Below are 19,809 nucleotides of genomic sequence, written 5' to 3'. Positions count from 1 at the left end.
TTACCTTCCCACCAACTGTGTATGGGCTTTCCCTTTTCTCCACATCCTCGCCTACATGGATTGGAAGAATTAATATTGTTAAAATGACCATACTACCCAAGGCAATCTAAAGATTCAGTGCAACCCCTATTAAAATACCAATGGCATTTTTTGCAGAACTAGAATAAATAATTTTAAATTTTGTATGGAAACACAATAAACCCTGAATAGCCAAAACAATCTTGAGAAAGAACCGAGCTAGAGCAATCATACTCCCTGACTTCAGACTATACTACAAAGCTATAGTCATCAAAACAGTATGGTACTGGTACAAAAAACAGACACATAGATCAATGGAACAGAATAGAGAGCCCAGAAACCCACACACTTATGTTCAATTAATCTATGACAAAGGAGGAAAGAATATACAATGGAGAAAAGACAGTCTTTTCAATAAGTGATGCAGAGAGAACTAGACAGCCACACATAAAAGAATGAAATTAGAACATTCTCTAACACCATATACAAAACTAAACTCAAAATGGATTAAAGACCTAAATGTAAGATAGGAAACCATAAAACTCCTAGAGGAAAACATAGCTGAAACATTCTTTGAAATAAATTGTAGCAATATTTTTTGGATCTGTCTCCTAAAGCAAAGGAAATAAAAGCAAAAATAAACAACTAGGACCTTAGTAATAAAACTTAAATGTTTTTGCACAACAAAGACAACCACTGACAAATGAAAAGACACCCTACTGAATGGGAAAAATATTTGCAAATTATATGACCAATAGGAGTTAATATCCAACATATATAAACAACTAATACAACTAAAAATAAATAAATAAATAAACCAATTTAAAAATGGGTAGAAGAACTGAATATACATTTTTCCAAAGAGGAAATGCCTACGGCCAAGGGGTGTGAAAAGATGCTCATCACTAATCCAGGAAATGTTAATCAAAACCATGGTGATATATCACCTCACACCTTTCAGAATGGCTGTCATCAAAAAGAACACATATAACAAATGTTGGCAAGGATGTGGATCCCTGCCTTTTTGAAGCTTACCCTAGGGAAAGGAGAGAGAGAGATCAATCAAACACTGCATGATAAATGTGTAAAGGGTTTGGTGCTGGAAGGAGACTGCAGGGATCCTCAAGGGCACCCAGCAGCCCAGCCTGCTTGGCCTAGGGGTGGAGGGAGCTTGTGGGAGGAAGTGACCCTTGAGCGAGTGAGCAGTGGTTAACTAGAGGGAGAAGGCAGCCTTCCCTACAGAGGAACAGCAGGCACGAGCCCTGGAGGATGGTCAGGCCCTGCTCCACGTGCTGCGAGGGCTGCAGGATAAATAAGCGAATCCCTGATAAGAGTCAGAGCCACTGTGCTGGGGGAGAAGGGAGAAGAGCCATGGACGTCTAGGGCAGAAGGAAATAGGCACAGACGGTGGGTTCTGGGAGAAGACAGGGCAGATGCTGATAGGGGAGTCTGTGCAGGAAGAGGGAGGCAGGGTGCACCTGGAAGGGTCCTGGAGGCTGGAAAGCCTTTGATCTCTGTGGGGAGCAGGGTGGCTCCTGGGGCAGAGCTGGAAAGGCCAAGGGCAGGTTGCGCTCAGAGGAAAGGGGCAAAATCTAAAGAGTATTAAGCATACCTCAAGCTTAGTCATTTCCCTCTGTTCAGCCCTGAGAATAATCAGGTTCATGCTCTCTGCCCCAGAGAGGGGTGGGGACCCTGCCACTCTGCAGGGGAGCTCACAGCCTGCCCAGTGAGTTACACCCAGAGTTTGGCCCAAGTTGCCCAAAACATCAGGAAGCATCAGATGCACAGAGAGGGCTGGGCCAGTGGGTCCCCTGGATGCAGACTCACTACTCAAGCTGTGCAGGTTGGGGCTTGGAGGCTACTCCCTGTTAAGCATGTTCTTTCCAGGTTTCACTGACAGCACCTCTCAAATAGCCTTTGCCATGCAGCATGCTTCTAAGACTCCGAAGAATTGCTGAGAAAACACCAGAATTTAGCAGGTGCATCCTGGAACAGCCTTGATCCTGGGCCTTTCACTCTCAAACTCAGGCTTCCTCTGAAGGCCTCCCCATGGGAACTGACCCCCTCTTGGATGACCAGGAACCCACCACCTTCTAGAGAAGCCACTTGCCTCCAGGTATTGAGAAAGTAAGAGAAACCTTTACCCTCCCACCTGCTGTGCCAGAGGGACCTTTCTTGTTATCTTTTCTCTGCATTTGTTTTCTTTTGGAAAAAATACACTTAAACTTAGAAAACACAGAAAGGAAAATTGTACTAATACTCCCTGATTCTTCCAAATCAAGGCAACTGTTTTCAGCTCTGCATGTTCCCTTTTAGGAGTCACAAAGGAGCAGACTTGCTACCTCTCTGAGCTTCTGTTTCCACCTGGTGACTTGTCCGTTCATTCAACCTAAAATGTACCCTCAAAGTGCCACGCCCAAGCACAAGTGACCAGGCTGGAGAGGGAGGTATATGTGGGAGACTGGGTAGTGGAGGTGAGGCCATTGTACCTGGGAGCATTCCAGGTGGCAGCCATGACGGCCTTTGACAAGGCCATTGTGAGTTCTCCTCCAGGGAAGAGAGGGGATTCCAGCAGGTCCCCATGTTTCTTCAGTTCTTGGAAGGCTTGGTCAGTGCAAAGCACTTGGGACAGAGCCTAAAGAAACAGGGGTTCAGGGACCAGCCCATAGTTCTCTGAATCAGCGTAGGGACCCTCGATATCTGGGACAGCATGAATTCAGAAAATACAATAAAACTATAGAAAACCTCAACCAAATGGAATTTGAAACTTGGTGCAGAAGAAGAATGGCATGTCCTTATGAAGAGTAGTAGAAACTTGTTAATTCACCTTTCGGTGCTCAGTACTTACCCACAGTGCCTGGTACATGTGAAGGGTGATGAGTGTTTGTTGAAGGACAGGGAGAGAGGGTGGGGGGAAGGAGGGACAGAAAGAGGGAGGGAAATATTAAGCATGCAGGCAGGTTTCTGGAAAGCCCAGGAGCCTTCAGCTTCCACAGGGGCTGTGTCCCAGTGGTTTCCTGAACTTGCCAGGAAGTGTGTCCTTTGGGTGAATTGATTCCTATCACTGTAAACAGACTGGCTTTTCCAGATGTGGGGAATAGAAAGGAGGAAGAGCTCTTGGCTGTGCCAGGTCTTGGTCTATGACTTGGAGCAGCCAAGTCCTTGCAAGGAAGGGAGGGCGCCTGTCGCTGCTTCACCTGGATGACAGAGGAAGCTCCGGAGAGCTGCACCCAGAAGTGTGCAGGACACAGCCTGGTTGAACAGGTTGGACGGTGCCACAGACCCTGGGGATGAGGCCTGGCCCTCATCTGACCAGCCCAGCTGTTTTGGTCAGCAGTCGTGACTGTGCAGAGCAGCCATTGCATCATGGGGGGTGATTCAGACCCCAACTTAAACATCAGAAGGACCAGAATCCTGGCCTTACCAGGTTCTCTGAGACACGACATACCCTCCCCACCTCTGGTCAGTCGATGGGAGGGAGCAACTCTGTGGGAAAGGACAGCCCATTCTCAAGAAGCCCTGTGACCACATCCACTCAGAATAGGACAAGTCACCCAGACACACGAGGGCTGTGTCCATTCTGTGGGAGGCCCTCTCAGAGCTGCAAAAGGCACAGTAGACATCCATGTGCTGACACAGGAACGTGAGCAGGAGATCATAATTTGGAGGTGAAAAGAAGAAGCTGCAGACCAGTACATAGAGACGTGAGGCTGAGGGTAGAAGAGAAATAACACTTTTTCTTGACTAGTGGACATGGAACATAGAACTTGTCATTGGAAACCCCATTCAGGAGAGCACATCTTGGCTCTTTGCTTGCTTGGGCTGCCTCAGGTCCGCTGGTTGTCACAGTCCTCTTGCCTGGGTTTCCTTCCTGCAAGAAGGCATCTGGCGGTTCTGAACTGTGGCCTCTGGCTTTCTCTTCTGCATCTTGTGTTCCACAAAGACAGCCACATATGGGTCAGGGCTGCACCCCTAATTTTATCACAGTCATGGCCCTCCCTCTGGTCCCATGTTGAATATACAATAGATACTTAGTGAGAGACCTTGGCGAGCCCTCAGCTTATAGAGTGTGAATGTGGAACTTGGGTTAAAAATCTCTCCTGAGAAGAGGAAGTAAATAGAAGTAGATAGAAATATACTCGCTGCAACTTTAGATGAATTACTTCATTTCTTTGCCTTGGTTTGCTTGTCTATAAAATGGCAAGAAGAATCCCTCTCTCACAGGGATATCTGTGAATTAAATGAGGTAATATGTGTCAGGTGCCCTTTGCAGTGCCTGCCATGAGGTAAACTGCAAGACTTGGAAGTTTGTATGCGTAGATGCTCACAAAATTCCCCTGGGATTCATCATTGCCATGTGTGTGCCCTTTCACACACTTTCATTCTGGGTCCAATAAGGGAGAGGATAAGTTTTCTCCCTTATTGAACCCAGACTCCATTAGAGAACATTCTGGCTTTTATTCACATCCCTGCATCCCTGCCTGGTTTCCTGGTGGTCACTTCCCAGGCCTGAGCCTGTTTCTGTCCTTTCCTCTTTCAGCAAGTGGGAGTTTCTGTTCTGGTCACTCAGGAGACACTGATAGTGAATTCCTTTAACTCAGAAGATGCCAAAACCCTGGGACCCGATCCACATTTGGCCTCTGAGACCTATACCAAAGGATTATCCTTGTGCATCACCACTGTTTCACTTTGTACTCTTTAAGGGGTCCTCCTGGCCTTCTAATCCCAGGGAAGTAAACAGGTTCAAAAAGGTCCTACAATTTTCATCAGCAAGTAAAATGTCTCAGCCCAGGAGAGGCCCACCCTTGGCGGACTTGCTCCTCCATGGCTCACTCCCATTGTGCCCACTGTGCCATCAGCTGGCATCATCTCATGATGTGAACCAGGCCCCGGCCAGGGCGGCAGCAGGCAGGTGCATCCTCCCCACCCCGCCAGCCTGCTCTGGACATTCCACCCTTGGGTGACCTCCTGGGCCTGTGGGGTGAATGGGGGCCCACCCAGCTTGGAAGCAGGGGACAGAAGCAGAATTCCCCCTGGCAGCCCCTCGGGCTTGGCCTTGAGTCAGGCCTGGTCCCTTGGGTGCTGAGCAGCTGCCTTCAGCCCAGAAGGCTCCATCTTGCCTCCACAAAAACCTCTGGCCTTGGCTCCAGCACCTCCGGCTCAGGGGGCCTGGGTCCTCTCAGCCACCCTACGCCTGCACTCAGCTTGCGTCTGAGTCCCGGCCCAGGGAGGTGGGGGAGGGCGAGTGCGGCCACCCTGTCACCTGCTCCTCAGCGCTGTGCTCTCCACCCCCAAGGCCTGCTCACACTTCTCCTGCCGCCCTGTCCCAATTACCATCTGCAGGAGCCCCTCCCAGCCCCCAGGCCCCTCATGTGCAGCCAGTCCAGGCCCAGCTCAGTCACAATTTCTCTTTCCCTCTTCAGAGATCTCTTGCAGTTCACACAATAGATTTACATCTTTCTTCCGGTGATACAGTGTGGGAGTGTGTGTTCCTAATTGTGGAAACAATAAGGGATCCCTTTTGTGAGTGTAATTCCCTGTGTTCATTAATTTACATACATTCTCTCATTAACAAGTTTACTTAGAAAACAACTTATTATTATTATTTTTTTTTGGTACGCGGGCCTCTCACTGCTGTGGCCTCTCCCGTTGCGGAGCACAGGCTCCGGACGCACAGGCTCAGCGGCCACGGCTCACGGGCCCAGCCGCTCCGCGGCATGTGGGATCCTCCCGGACCGGGGCACGAACCCGTGTCCCCTGCATCGGCAGGCGGACTCTCAACCACTGTGCCACCAGGGAAGTCCACCTTAACCATTTCTGAGTGTGCAGTTCAGTGGTACTGAGTACATGCGCACCGTTGTGCCACCAGGAGCACCATCCAGCCCTGTGACACTTTTCCTCTTGTGAAGCTGCAGTTCCATGACTATTAAGCAAAAATTCCCCACCCTCCTTATCCCCAGCCCCTGGCAGCCCCCATTATACTTACTGTCTTTATAAATGTGACTACTCAAAGTACCTCATATAATTGGAACCATACAGTGTTTTCTGTCTCTTTTTTTTTTTAACATCTTTATTGGAATATTTTGTCTTTTTTTGTCTGCTTATTTCACTTAGCATATTGACCTTAAGGTTCATCCATGTTGTAGGCTGTGTCAGAATTTCTTTCTTTTTTAGGGCTGAATAATGTTCCACGGTATGTATATAGCACATTTTTTTTATCCATTTATCCTTAGATGGACACCTGTGTTGCTTCCACATTTAGCTGCTGAGAAGAATACTGCTATGAACCTGAGTGTACACATATTTCTTCAAGACCCTGCTTTCAGTTCTTTTAGGTGTATACCTAGAAGTGGAATTGCTGGGTCATATGGTCATTTTCATGCTAATTGAGGAATCCACTATACTGTTTTTCTTAGTGGCTGAACCATTTTACATTCTATATTAGTTTTAACAGGGTTTTTTTTGGTAAAATATTTAGGGTTTTCTACATGTAAGATCATATTGTCTACAAATAGAGATAATTTTACTTCTTCCTTTGCAATTTGAATGCTTATTTCTTGCCTAAATGATCTTGCTAGAACTTCTAGTACCATGTTGAGTAGAAGTGGTGAAATTGGGCATCTTACCTTGTTCCTGATCTTAGAGGATACACTTCTAGCGTTCCACCACTGAGTATGATGTTCATCATGGATTTTTCATATATGCTTTTATTATGTTGAAGAAGTTTCCTTCTATTCCTAATTTGTTGAGTGTTGTTATCATGAAAGTTTGTTGAATTTTGTCAAATGCTTTTTCTGCATCAATTGAGATGATCATGTGGTTTTCTCCCCCTTTGTTTTGTTGATGTGGCATTACACTGATTATTTTTCTTACGTGGAGCCATCTTTGCATTCCAGGAATAAATCTCACTTGGTCATGGTGTATAATCCTTTTAATATGTTGCCGAATTCTGTTTGCTAGTATTTCGTTGAGAATTTTTCCATCGCTGTTCACAGGGGATATCACTCTATGGTTTTCTTGTAGTGGCTTTGTCTGGCTTTGATGTCAGTGTACTACTGGCCTCATAGAATGGGGTTTGAAGTGTTCCCTCCTCTTCAGTGTTTTGTAAAATTTGAGAGGGATTCGTATTAGTCCTTCTTTAAATGTTTGGTGGAATTTACCAGTGAAGCCATCAGGTCCAGGGCTTTTCTTTGTTGGGATATTCTTCATTACTGATTCAAATTCCTTACTAGAAATAGATCTACTCAGATGTTCTATTTCTTTGTTATTTAGTCTTGGTAGGTTTTGTGTTTCTAGGAATTTGTCCATTTCATGCAGATTATCCAATTTGTTGGTGTACAGTTGTTCACAGTACTCTCATAATCCTTTTTATATCTGTAGAGTTGGTAGTTATCTCCCCACTCTAATTTCTGATTTTAGTAATTTGAGTCTTCTCTTTTTTTCTTAGTCTATCTGTCTAAATGTTCATCAATTTTGTTGATCTTTTTGAAGAACCAACTTCTGGTTTCATTGATTTTGTCTATTGTTTTTCTATTCTCTATTTCATTTATCTCTGCTGTAATCTTTATCATTTCTTTCCTTCTCCTAACTTTGAGTTTAGTTTGTTCATTTTTTTCTAGTTTCTTAAGTTGTAAAGTAAGGTTGTTTATTTGAGATATTTCTTATTTTGCAATATAAGAGTTACAGCTATAAATTTCCCCCTTAGCACTGCTTTTACTACACTCATAATTTTTAGTATGTTGTGTTCTAGTCTTCTTTTATCTCTGAGTATTTTCTAATTTTCTTTCTGATTTCTTCTTGATTTATTGATTGTTTAAAAGTGTGTTGCTTAATGGAGAAAAGACAGCCTCTTCAATAAGAGGTGCTGGGAATACCGGACAGCTACACGTAAAAGAATGAAACTAGAACACTACCTAACACTATACACAAAAATAAACTCCAAATGGATTAAAGACCTAAATGTAAGACCGGACACTATAAAACTCTTAGAGGAAAACATAGGAAAAACACTCTTTGACGTAAACCACAGCAAGATCTTTTTGACCCACCTCCTAGACAAATGAAAATAAAAGCAAAAATAAACAAATGGGACCTAATGAAACTTAAAAGCTTTTGCACAGCAAAGGAAACCATAAACAAGATGAAAAGACAACCCACAGAATGGGAGAAAATATTTGCAAATGAAGCAACGGACAAAGGATTAATCTCCAAAATGTACAAACAGCTCATGGAGCTCAATATCAAAAAAACAAACAAACCAATTAAAAAATGGGCAGAAGATCTAAGTAGACATTTCACCAAAGAAGACATACAGATGGCCAAGAGGCACATGAAAAGATGCTCAACATCACTAATTATTCAAGAAATGCAAATCAAAACTACAATGAGGTACCACCTCACACCAGTCAGAATGGCCATCATCAAAAAATCTACAAACAGTAAATGCTGGAGAGGGTGTGGAGAAAAGGGAACCCTCTTGCACTGTTGGTGGGAATGTAAATTGATACAGCCACTATGGAGAACAGTATGGAGGTTCCTTAAAAAACTACAAATAGAACTACCATACGACCCAGCAATCCCACTACTGGGCATATACCCTGAGAAAACCATAATTCAAAAAGAGTCATGTACCAAAATGTTCATTGCAGCTCTATTTACAACAGCCCGGAGATGGAAACAACCTAAGTGTCCATCATCAGATGAATGGATAAAGAAGATGTCAAGCTCTTTAAATTTCACCAAACCAATGGGTCTGAGATGTTATATAGGTGTTCTTTATATTTTCAAGTACTAGTCCTGTGTCAGTTTTATCCTTTGCAAATGTCTTTTCCCAGTCTATGACTTGTTTTCTGACTAACAGAAATTTTGTTTTTTGGCTTTCGTCTTTTACTTGTTTGCTGCGCTGTGCGGCGCATGGGATCTTAGTTCCCCGACCAGGGATCGAAGCCACACCCCCTGCATTGGAAGCACGGAGTCTTAACCACTGGACAGCCAGGGAAGTCTCAAAGTTTGTTTGGTTTTTTTTGTTTGTTTGTTTGTTTTTTGCGGTACGCGGGCCTCTCACCATTGTGGCCTCTCCCGTTGCGGAGCACAGGCTCTGGACGCGCAGGCTCAGCGGCCATGGCTCACGGGCCCAGCTGCTCCGCGGCATGTGGGATCTTCCCGCACCGGGGCACGAACCCGTGTCCCCTGCATCGGCAGGCGGACTCTCAACCACTGCGCCACCAGGGAAGCCCAGTTTGTTTGTTTTTAATGAAGTAGATACATTTTTTCAGCCTTCTTCCTTATGGTTTGTATTTTCTGTGTCTTAAGAAATTCTTCCCTATCCCAAGATTATGGTTTTTCTTTTCTCATTTAGGACTTTAATCCACAAAGAAGTGACATTTGTGTATGGTGAAGGTAGGGAGCCACTTTCATCTTTTCATACGATGGACCACTGTCCCAGCAACATCCACTGAATTGTCTGGACATCCCCCACTGTTCTTGCACCTGCTTTTAGATGCCTGTGATATTTTGGACACACACACAAGGAACTGGTAGCTGCGGCTGCCTCTGCGGGCTTCTCATTGCAGTGGCTTCTCTTGTTGCGGAGCACGGGCTCTAGGCGCGCGAACTTCAGTAGTTGTGGCGCATGGGCTCTAGAGCACAGGCTCAGTAGTTGCGGCTCGTGGGCTCCAGAGCACAGGCTCAGTAGTTGTGATGCACGGGCTTAGTTGCTCAGCGGTATGTGGGATCCTCCCGGATCAGGGATCAAACCCGTGTCCCCTGCACTGGCAGGCAGATTCTTAACCACTGCGCCACCAGGGAAGTCCTGGTTGTTGCTCTTCTTAACAGGCAAAGGACAGCTGCCTTCCTGGAATTTCCGAATAACTTGTGGATACGCCACAGGGACTTTGTAAGCACTGCTAAAGTCAGTATTCATAAGTGATAAGTTTGGTACTAGAGTTTTCTGAGGCCTTGTTCAGTATTTCCCTAAGAAATCTGTCTGTGAGGAGTGTTTAGCTAAGGTGCCCATTGCTAGGCCTGCACATACCCACACGGTGGTTATAAATTTTATAATTTTGAGAAAGGTCACCATATCACAAATATCATCCTGAGTTTCTCATGGGTTTCAAATGTTACTACACTTGTATTAATTAATACAGCCTTAGAGTAATTTACTGCTTTCTCTTGTTGATTGCTTTGTTCCTGTGTCGACGCATCATTTCCACTTTGTTGTGGTCTTTGTGGGCACCAAGTTCTCTCTGCACCAGAAAGCAGGAACCACTCTGGTGGCTGGCCACCAAAAACCTTCCAACTCTTGGTTCAAAAGCCCACAAGCTGGGGCCAGAAGGAAAGCTGTATTCTTAGCTCCCGGTTCTGGGTTCTGTCTGCCCATACATCCAGTAGAGAAAAGTAACAACTTGGGTTTGTTTTTATCAGCTGTGGCCTGATGGGCAGAGTTGATGGCGTGGAGAAGAGAGCCCAGCCCTTGAATGAGCAGTAGAAACTGCAGCTCTGGGCGGGGCAGGGGGGCAGGATGGGACCCGTGCATAAGCGGATGGTGGGAAGGAGGGCGTGTGGAGCCCTGGAAAGCAGCAGTGAGACTGAGGCCAGAAGGCGCCGCTCTCCTGCCAGATCCCCAGATTTGTGGACGCTGTCGGGCGGCTTGACTTCCCTCTCGTCATCCTCACACCAAAGCCCGTGGAGACTCCAGAAGATTTCCCCCTCCGTCCATTCTCTCCCTCTCCCCCACCGCCCTGGTCCAAGCCCGAGACCTTCCTCGCCACCGCCACTGTGCAGCTTCTGTGCTGGTCTGGAGGTGCTTTCTGCAGCCGTGCTCAGGGCACATCAAGCCTGTGCTTACAGGCTTCTGGTGGCCTCTCCTCCCCAGTGCTGCCCGGCTGCCCTGCCCACCACCCACCCCTACCCGTCCCTCCTCTCCACTCCTCGAGCAGAGGAAACAGGTTCCCACGTCCAGACCTTTGTACTCTCCCCACCTGATCACCTCTTCCTGGAGGGCTCAGGCACCTGATCTCTTAGAGACCTTCCCTGAGGAACCCTCCTCCCTAGATCATTTATTCTGTCCCCTGATCATTTCTCATGGCACTTTCTTCAATTGAAAATCATCCACTATTTACTAGTTTAATGAACGCTTGCCCTCTGGGACACCTGCCTTGTTCTCCAAGCCTGGAATACCTCTGACACAGAGAGGGTCCTCAGTCACAGGTGTTGCGTGCGTAGATGAATCTCATCAGGTAACATGGTGAGATCCTTTGAGAAACGGGAACAAGGCCTGATTCAGGAAGCATTGCTGGTCCTTCATGTTTCTACACACGAGAATGAGTCTGCAGTTAACAGGATGCTGGAGCTGCCTCAGAGCAAGCGTCAGCAGCTGCACCCTGGGATGGGGACTGCGGGCTTGTGAGCGGGTCGGGAAGCGGCACGTTCTGAAGTGCCTGGAGTCTGGTTCATGATCTGCGCTGCCTACACGAGGCTGCCCTACTTTCTAAGATCTCCGATCAGCATCTCATGTTCTCTGTTGATGCGCATGTCCTCTCCCTTGGAGATCCGCCGGAATTCCGTCCACGTGCACTCATTTTGCCCTTGAACTGATGTCTGATGTGAGGCTCACAGGTGACCAGAACCTTCCCTGCCTTGTCTGCTTCTGTGCATTCACCTCCCGCCTCTCCTCCACTTGTTGCTTCTCGACTCCAGGTACCCACTCCCTGTGTGGTCCCACTATCTCTCCTTCCCACACTCCCAGGGCAGCTCCTTCCCAGGCCTCTGCTGGCACTCTATTCACTCAGCATTTCTCCTATAGTAATATCTCCTATAGTAAAAAGCGGTGAAAGCACCCAGATCAGTATTAACAAGACCAAGAGTTAATATCATGGCGTGTAGTTGTACCAGACAGGCTTTGCGGGTCTGCTGTCGATTTTCCCCTGGCATGTGTTATTACAAAGGAGGGATTGGCTGGTTTCATCATTATGGGATACAGTGATTTTTATTTACTGAGTGGACCTTTGGTCTTTTTATCTCTCTTTCTGGTGGTCCACACTATCTGTGGGAACGGCTCTGAGGAAGTAATTACACTCTCCTGGAGAGGATCCTTGGGGAAGCCTGGATGAATTATGCACCCTTAGAACCCAGTCGTTAAGGAAGGAGTGTTGGACGGTGGAAATTTAGTTTCCAATGGGCCCCAAAGCAGATGGGCAGGTGCCTGGCCCATGAGACAATCTGTGGTCAATGCGTCCCGAGGGAATATATGCCCCTGATCTGGCCTCCAGCCTTATGGGATGGGGGCAGGATTGAAAATCCATACAGATAAGGAGAGATGTGAGTAAAGGGCCTCATGTGTAATGAGTCTTCATATATATGAAGTTGAGACATATCTCCCTTTAAATATAGGAAAGGGGAATGGGAATGTATTTTTAAGGTTGGTGTATAATTTCTATATATAATACACATATGTATGAACCTCCTTCTGTATCCAGGTTTCTTTCTTCTGGGGGGCTTCTAGCAGCCTAAAGCTGTGGTTTTGTAGTCTTTGTCTGTGATAACTGATAGTGTAGGCCTTCTAGGAGGTTAAGGAGAAGGAGTGGGGAAAGGCCCTCCCCCTCCCAGAGATGGGGCTTTGCATTTAGAAGAGCGATAGCGGCCTCTCCTTGGGACAGCACAGCTGGGCCCTCAGTCTGAGGGATCAGTCCCTTTGCATGTTAATAGTTGGGGGCGCTTCGTCAGGCCCAAGCACACGTGGCTTGGGCAGGGGCTGGGGGTGGGTGGGAGAACGTGTAACTCACAATACCCCTGAGGGTCTGGGGAGCGGGGAGTGTGCAGGTGAGAGCAGTGAGGTATGCAGCCACAAAGACACAGAGGCCGCCAGTGCCACCTGAGCAACACGGACAGTGAGACGGGGCCCATTTCTCTACCTCGGTGTGGGGGGTCCAACCAACACATCTTTCTACGGGGATCACCCAAAACACACAGACAAACCAGAGTCCCGCCCCAAAGGACAATTAAAAAAACGGCACCGAAGACAGGATGAGGTCCTGGATAAATGCTGGAGACACGTTGGAACAACCAACCCAGACAAGTGCTGCTCTGGTGACCCACATCACTCCTGTGGCCCTGAAGTGGGCCGCCTGGGGGGGTAGGCAGTCCCCAGAGCTTGGCCAGTTAGCACCCTTCATTTGAATGTTCCCATGCTGAGGACGCTTGGGTGAGGGGAGAGGAGCAAGCACACAGCAGCAGCAACAAGCCCGACACGCGAGCCCCAGTCCTGTCCCAAGCCCTCTCACCGTGGTCTACAACCAATAAATAAACCAAGAGCGGTCTCCCGAGAAAGCTCTCCAGAAGCCAACGGTCAGGGCCCCGCCATCCTGCTCACAGCACCAATTGTTTCCTAAGACTTAAAGGTCCCTTTGATGCTGGCCCTAACACAAAGATCCTCAGATATATGAAAGGCAGACTCTGTTACTTACGGCTCCAAGCCGGAGCAAGCTGCCAGGCAAGGCCACACAGGGGCTCGTACCCGGGGACCAGGCAGCTGGAGCTGTAGAGGGCAGCTTGTGTGGAGCAAGCGGTTAGCTAGGTTTCTCGGGCTCCCTGTGGACTGGCTGGCTTGAGGAATTTCTCATCTCCTAGAGTGAAGCCCTGGGCTTTCACTCGCGTCACGGTGACCCCACCATCTCATCTCCCCAACTGCAGAGACCCCCCGCCCCAGCCTCTGATGTACAGGGAGCTGGAGATGCACAGCGGCCCACAGGGGTGGGGTCACCAACCGGCTCCAGGGTGTACAGCCTGGCGAGAGACCCTGGAATGTAATCTGGGTTTCCGTCATTCCACAGCTGGAACAGGACTGGCCCTCGCCAGCCCGTTCTGGGCTGGGCCACGGGTCACTGGGTGCCTTTAAGTCTCTGTCCGTGGTGGAGGACTGGAGCCCAGTGAGCCCACGGTGGGATGGACTGGGGCAGCGCTGGGCCCCCGCCCCTGCAGCTCTGCTACCTGCAAGGGTGTTGTACCAAGTGCTCACGGGAAGGCCTGTTCCGACTCCTGGCCCCTGGGGTGGATAGTATGGGAGTTGTAGGGCAGGGACAACGGGGATCTCAGGAAGGGGCCCTCAGCGGGCGCTGTGAAGTCTGCTGGGTGTGGGTCACATAGCATGAGTTCAAGTCCACTTCTGTCACCTGGAGGCTGCGTCAAGTCATTTCACGCCCCAAAGAAGCCTCAGTCTCCTCACTTGTGAAGTAGACACACTTGTGGTACCTCCCCTTGGGGCTGCTGAGGGATTAAACCAGTCTTTCCTACCTGGAGCCCATCCCACCGGCGGGCTAATCAAGGACTGCCTCAGGCACTAATGATGATGCAGATGCCTTCCCGTCTCTCCTCCCCTCTGTAAAGCCCACCCAACCTGCATTCCCCCCACCCCGCCGGCCTTCCCTGTGTCCTGGTCCGGATGGTCCCTTCCTCTTCACCCCCAATTCCTGCTCCTCCAGCAAGCTCTTCCATGAGCCTTCCAGACGGCAGGGACCTCGGGGCACAGGTTGGAGACATCATCTGAGACACTGCTTTGACTGCAGTGGAGTCAAAGGAACAGTGTGGTGTTGAAGAGGCTATTTCCGGGTTGAAAGATGCCCTCATGCACCCCAACCTGCCAGGGAGGGGAGGCTGCTTCCCTCTCAAGGTGCCACACTGCTTTCTAGACAGACAGCTGCCACAGAGACAGGGGACCGCAAGCCAAGTTAGAGGCGGTTTCATCACCCCTGCCTTGCAGAGATTCTGGGATCTGCCATGTGGAAACTCTAATGTGAACCTACAGTGACCTGGAGAGATGTTCAAATCTACTATATGGAAGGAAGCGTGTGTAGTAAGAACCCATTTAGCTGCACACGTGTGTGGCGGATGTTAGCACAGAAATGTCAGTTTAGGCAACCATGGACAGTAGATGCTGCGTTTCACAAGAGAGGCCAGACCCCACTGGGTAGAAGGAGGAGGGGGCCAAGTGCAATCTACTAGAATTCAAGAGGCCTGGCTCTGAACTTGACTGAGGACATGGAGGATGTTGGGGCCCCGGTGCACAGCTGCATGAGAAGGAAAATGTTCTAGAACAGAGACCAGAGCGACTGCTCAGAGTGGAGCCATCTTCATGGGAGTGAGCACAACACCGTGAGGTCACGTGTGCTAACGTCCATGCATTTACTCGACGAGGAAACCCGGACAGGGCCCAGGGAGGTCATCCCTGCAGCAAGGCCGCCACTTTAGGTCACACTGCGGGAAGCTTTGGCCTGGTAGAGAGGGAAGTTCTCATGGGAACCCCCAGGCACGCTGTGCCCTGGAGCTTTGGAAACAAAGCGATGAAAATCAGTTACAAGACTCCTAACAGTGGGCTCACGTCGCGGGGTAAAAGGCTGAGAGTTGGAAATGAGAAGGAGTTTGGCGGGCCTCAGGAGCTGATCCCCAAGGGGTGGGAGGGGGTATTATCTGCTTCCAGGGCAGGGCTTTAAGGATCCTGCTTGAAGAGGCTAACATGTGACCCCACGGTTTGGGGAACACAGGGACTGGTCTGGGATTCCAGCCTGAAAAATCCAGAGAGTGAGTGACCAGCTGGTGGTCTGCTCTCCTGCTGGAGCCCCCAAGGGTCGTGGCAAAGGATGCTGGGAAGGTTGACTGTGGACCAGAGAGCGAGGGAGGGGCCTCGCATGGGCTCGCATGGGAAGAGGGCCACACTGAGGGGCTGGAGGCAAGGCTGGCTGCCCAGAGCTCCTCAGTCAGCAGCCAGGGTGCACAGAGACAACCTCCCTCACTGCGGATCTGTGGGTCACAGGTGCGCAGCAAAGCACTTGAAGGGGGTTGGGGATCTCCCTAGAAGTCATGAAAACACCTGTCTAAGAAAGAGGCAGCTCCCATCTCTGCCAGTGCCGGATCACACCACAGGACCCGTCTGGTAAATCTGGTAAAACCTTTCCCACTGCCATTCCTTCCTCTTCCCTGATTCACCTGGAAGCAGCAGAAACTGCATTGGCAGAGGAAGCGACATGACCAAGGAGGAAGAAGTCTGCAGCAGGCTGGAGCTGGAGCAGGTGGGATGGGGGGAGTGGGAAGGGATGCCGCATTGGATCCAGTCTTTATCACCTAAGAATGACCTGACCCCCTGTCTTGGCTGGTATCCAGGATGAGAAGTAGCCCTGAAGAGTGAGTTGAAGGGACAGGGAAATGAAAATGCAGCTGCTTTTCAATTGCTTTGCACAAGTGCCCATGAACATGTCTGTTGGAAGGGCTGGGCTTGGTAGGAAAAAGAGGAGCAACTTTCTTTCTTTGTCTCTCACCCCACCCTTCAAAGGCCAGTCAGCATCCTTCCTCTCCCCACTCCTGGATGAACTCTCAGCTTCTCTCCTCACAGCAGTGCTGTCCAACAGAAAGATAACGTGAGCCACAGTTGCCAGCGTGCTTAAGTCTAACATTCTAGTAACCACAGTGGAAAAAGCAACATGAAACAGGTAGAATTAATCCATTTTAATAATGTCTTTTATTTAACCCAGTATATGTGAAACATTATCATTTAAACATGTAATTAATATAAAAATTGAGCTATACGTTTTTTCTGTACTAAGTCTCTGAAATGCAGTGTTTTTAAAAAATTTTTTGTTGATGGTTTCCTTGGCTGTACAGAAGCTTTTTAGTTTGATGTAGTCCCACTTGTTTACTTTTGCTTTCATTTGCCATTGCCTCTGGAGTCAGATCCAAAAAAAAATACTGCCAAGGGCAAGGTCAGGGAGCTTACTGCCTATGATTTCTGCCAGGAGTTTTATGGCTTCTTACATTCAGGTCTTTAATCCATTTTGAGTTAGTTCTGTGTGTATGGTGTTAGGAAATGTTCTAATTTCATTCTTTTACATGTAGCTGTCCAGTTTCCCCAACACCAGTTATTGAAGAGACTGTCCTTTCCCCAGGGTGTATTCTTGCCTCCTTTGTTGTAAATTAATGGACCATAAATTTATGTTTATTTCTGGGCTCTATTCTGTTCCACTGATCTATGTGTCTGTTGCTAAAGGAAACAGAACAAATGAACAAAGAAAACAAACCAAAACAAAAAACCTCATAGATACAGAGAACAGATTGGGGGCTATCAGAGGGCCAGGGGCTGTGGGTTGGACAAAAGGGTGAAGGGGGCCAGTTGTGTGGTGACGGATGGGAGCTAGACTTTTGTGGTGGTCACTTTGCAGTGTATACACATATCGAATGATTATGTTGTACACCCGAAGCTAATGTACTGTTAACACTGCTTTTACGTCAATTAAAAAAATGAAATGCAGTATGTATTTTACAAGTCCAGCACATCTCTGTTCAGACCAGCCTCATTTCAAGCACTCAATAGCCTCATGTGGCTCTCAGACATCGAGGAATGGTTTTGTTTTCAGGTCTTAAAAAATCTGGTCCAGTCTGGAACCAAAGCTGCGATCTTTTATCCCATTCAGAAGTCCAAACAGACTTGGGCTTGGAAACCAGCAGTAGAAGACCAGAGGGTGGCGGGGTGGAGGGCTGCTTTTCTCCCTTCCTCACTTCACCTGTTCTCCCACTGATAGGCAGTCTTCCTGCCCCTCCGCCCCACCCCCCTTCCTCTGCCCAGGACCGGGGGCAGGGGCCATTACAGGACAAGAACAGAATCCTGGGTCGCTGTGTCTCTCCGAAGTTGCTCCTGTCAGGGTAGCACCCTGGGCTGTCTTCTGCCACCGTGGGCTTCCGTGCTGGGGAGTAGCCACCCCAGGTTCCTTGACAGGGGCTCCTCCCCTGCTGGCTGTTTGCACTCAGCTCTGGGCTGCTGGCTACCCTCCACTCCTGGATTCCCCGGGGGGAGGTCACCTTGCCTCTCCAGGCCTCCCGGGCCCTTTGGGGATGCCTGTTCCTGAGACTGGCCCTGCTGCCCACCCACGGAGGGCAGTGCCCTCTCTGCATTACTCTCCCCGCTCTGCTCTAGGGGCAACTCCAGCCCAGCTCTTGCTCTTAGATCCTCCAGGCACAAGTCTGGTGCTGCACCCTGGCACCTACCTCCCCACCCCCCAGGTGACCCAGCCAAGTTGTCTGGCAGCTCCTTTGATGCCCCTTTGTTTGCTTTGCGGGTACTGTCCTCCCTTACCCCCTACCATCAAAGTGGGTAACGGACAATAATAGTGGTAGAATATCCCTTTGATAAAACCTACGTGGCTGGCCTTCCCATCTCTCCACGGAGACGCCAAGACCCCATTATCACCCCGTCACATTTACAAAGACCGATAGGAAGGGCACGCCCGCACCAAATTATTAACTTTGGCAGTCCCCAAGGTAGAAGCGTTCCAAGTGAGTTTTATTTTCACTTTTGGCACCTTGAAATTTCCTAAAATATTATTAAAATGTCTGCAATTTCCTATTTCTATCATGAGTTTTTTTTTTTTTTGAGAAAACCAATGAGCCTAGGAATCTAATAAGAATATGCATATTCTAGAGAAAGTACGCATCAGGAGTGAAGTAAATAGCCGGTGTTTGTGTTCCGGGTCTGTGCACACATGTGTAAACAGGCTGCTGTGTATTTGGAGAGTAAAACTTCTCACCCAGCAGCTCTCCTCCCTTCCTGGGCTCTGTTCTGCGTCATCTCCCAGCCTCCTCACTGGCTACTGGTGTTTTGGTATCTTTGGCCAATGGCAGAATCTAGCAGGATGTTGGAAGGCGGCAGAAGGAAGGAGCAGCTGTTCTTTCGCTCTGCTTCTGGCGGTCGTTCTGGCTGAAGCAGCAGCCCTGGGTTCCAGGGGCCTCGGGGATCCCCTGTGGCCGTGTCCCACTGCAGCTGTCAGCAGCAAGACCTCCTGGTGTCTCCACCTCCCCTCCATGTTCCCCTAGCACTTACCTCCTGCGGCTACTAATCTCTGGGTTACCTCTCATTCCTCGTTTTTGCTCCTTCGGCCCTTCAAACCATTGGTAACAACTTCCCTGAGTTAAACCCCCTCTCTGTGGAACACCTCACGCGGTTGCATTTCTCCGCACCGCACTCTGGCTGATTCAGTCAGCCAAGCACTTTCCCATCGTCAGCCTGGGTAGCTATGTGGGCACAGCGTCACAGTCCGCTTGGCCGTTGCTGCCTCTCTGCCTCCCAGGTCGTAACAACAGGGAGCGCCTGGCCCGAGGCCAGCTTGTCCCTGGCCTGCAGCGCCGAGTGACAGCCTCAGGCCCGGACTCCTGGTCTCTGTACCGGACATCCTGCGCCGTGCCTGCCCCGGGACCCCACCCCCAGGGACAGCGCACACCCCTGGAGACCTGTCTGTTCCATAGACCCGAGGGGCCTCTCACATGTGGCCTCGAGTCACACTGACACCACAGCTACGACTCCAGACCGTCCACACTGAAGGACCCCTTTGGGACATTTAAACCTTTATCTTCTGGGTGAGGGAATGAAATTGACATGGAAGCAGAGAGAAGTGATCTGTCCAGGGTCACATAGGGACTTGATGGAACAGCCAAGGCCAGATCCCAGGCCTCCTGCTTCCTGATCTTAACCACTTAAAGTAAAGCAAGGGGCTTCCCTGGTGGCGCAGTGGTTGAGAGTCCGCCTGCCGATGCAGGGGACACGGGTTTGTGCCCTGGTCCAGGAGGATCCCACATGCTGCGGAGCGGCTGGGCCCGTGAGCCATGGCCACTGAGCCTGCGCGTCCGGAGCCTGTGCTCCGCAACGGGAGAGGCCACAACAGTGAGAGGCCCGCGTACTGCAAAAAAAAAAAAAAAAAAAAAAGCAAAACCTTTTAATTTTAGATCATTGTGGATTCCTATGCAGTTGTCAGAATA

Source organism: Mesoplodon mirus, assembly GCF_964341445.2.
Source record: "Mesoplodon mirus genome assembly, chromosome: 14".
In the NCBI taxonomy this organism is placed as follows: domain Eukaryota; kingdom Metazoa; phylum Chordata; class Mammalia; order Artiodactyla; family Ziphiidae; genus Mesoplodon; species Mesoplodon mirus.
Note: the sequence above shows the minus strand (reverse complement) of the source record.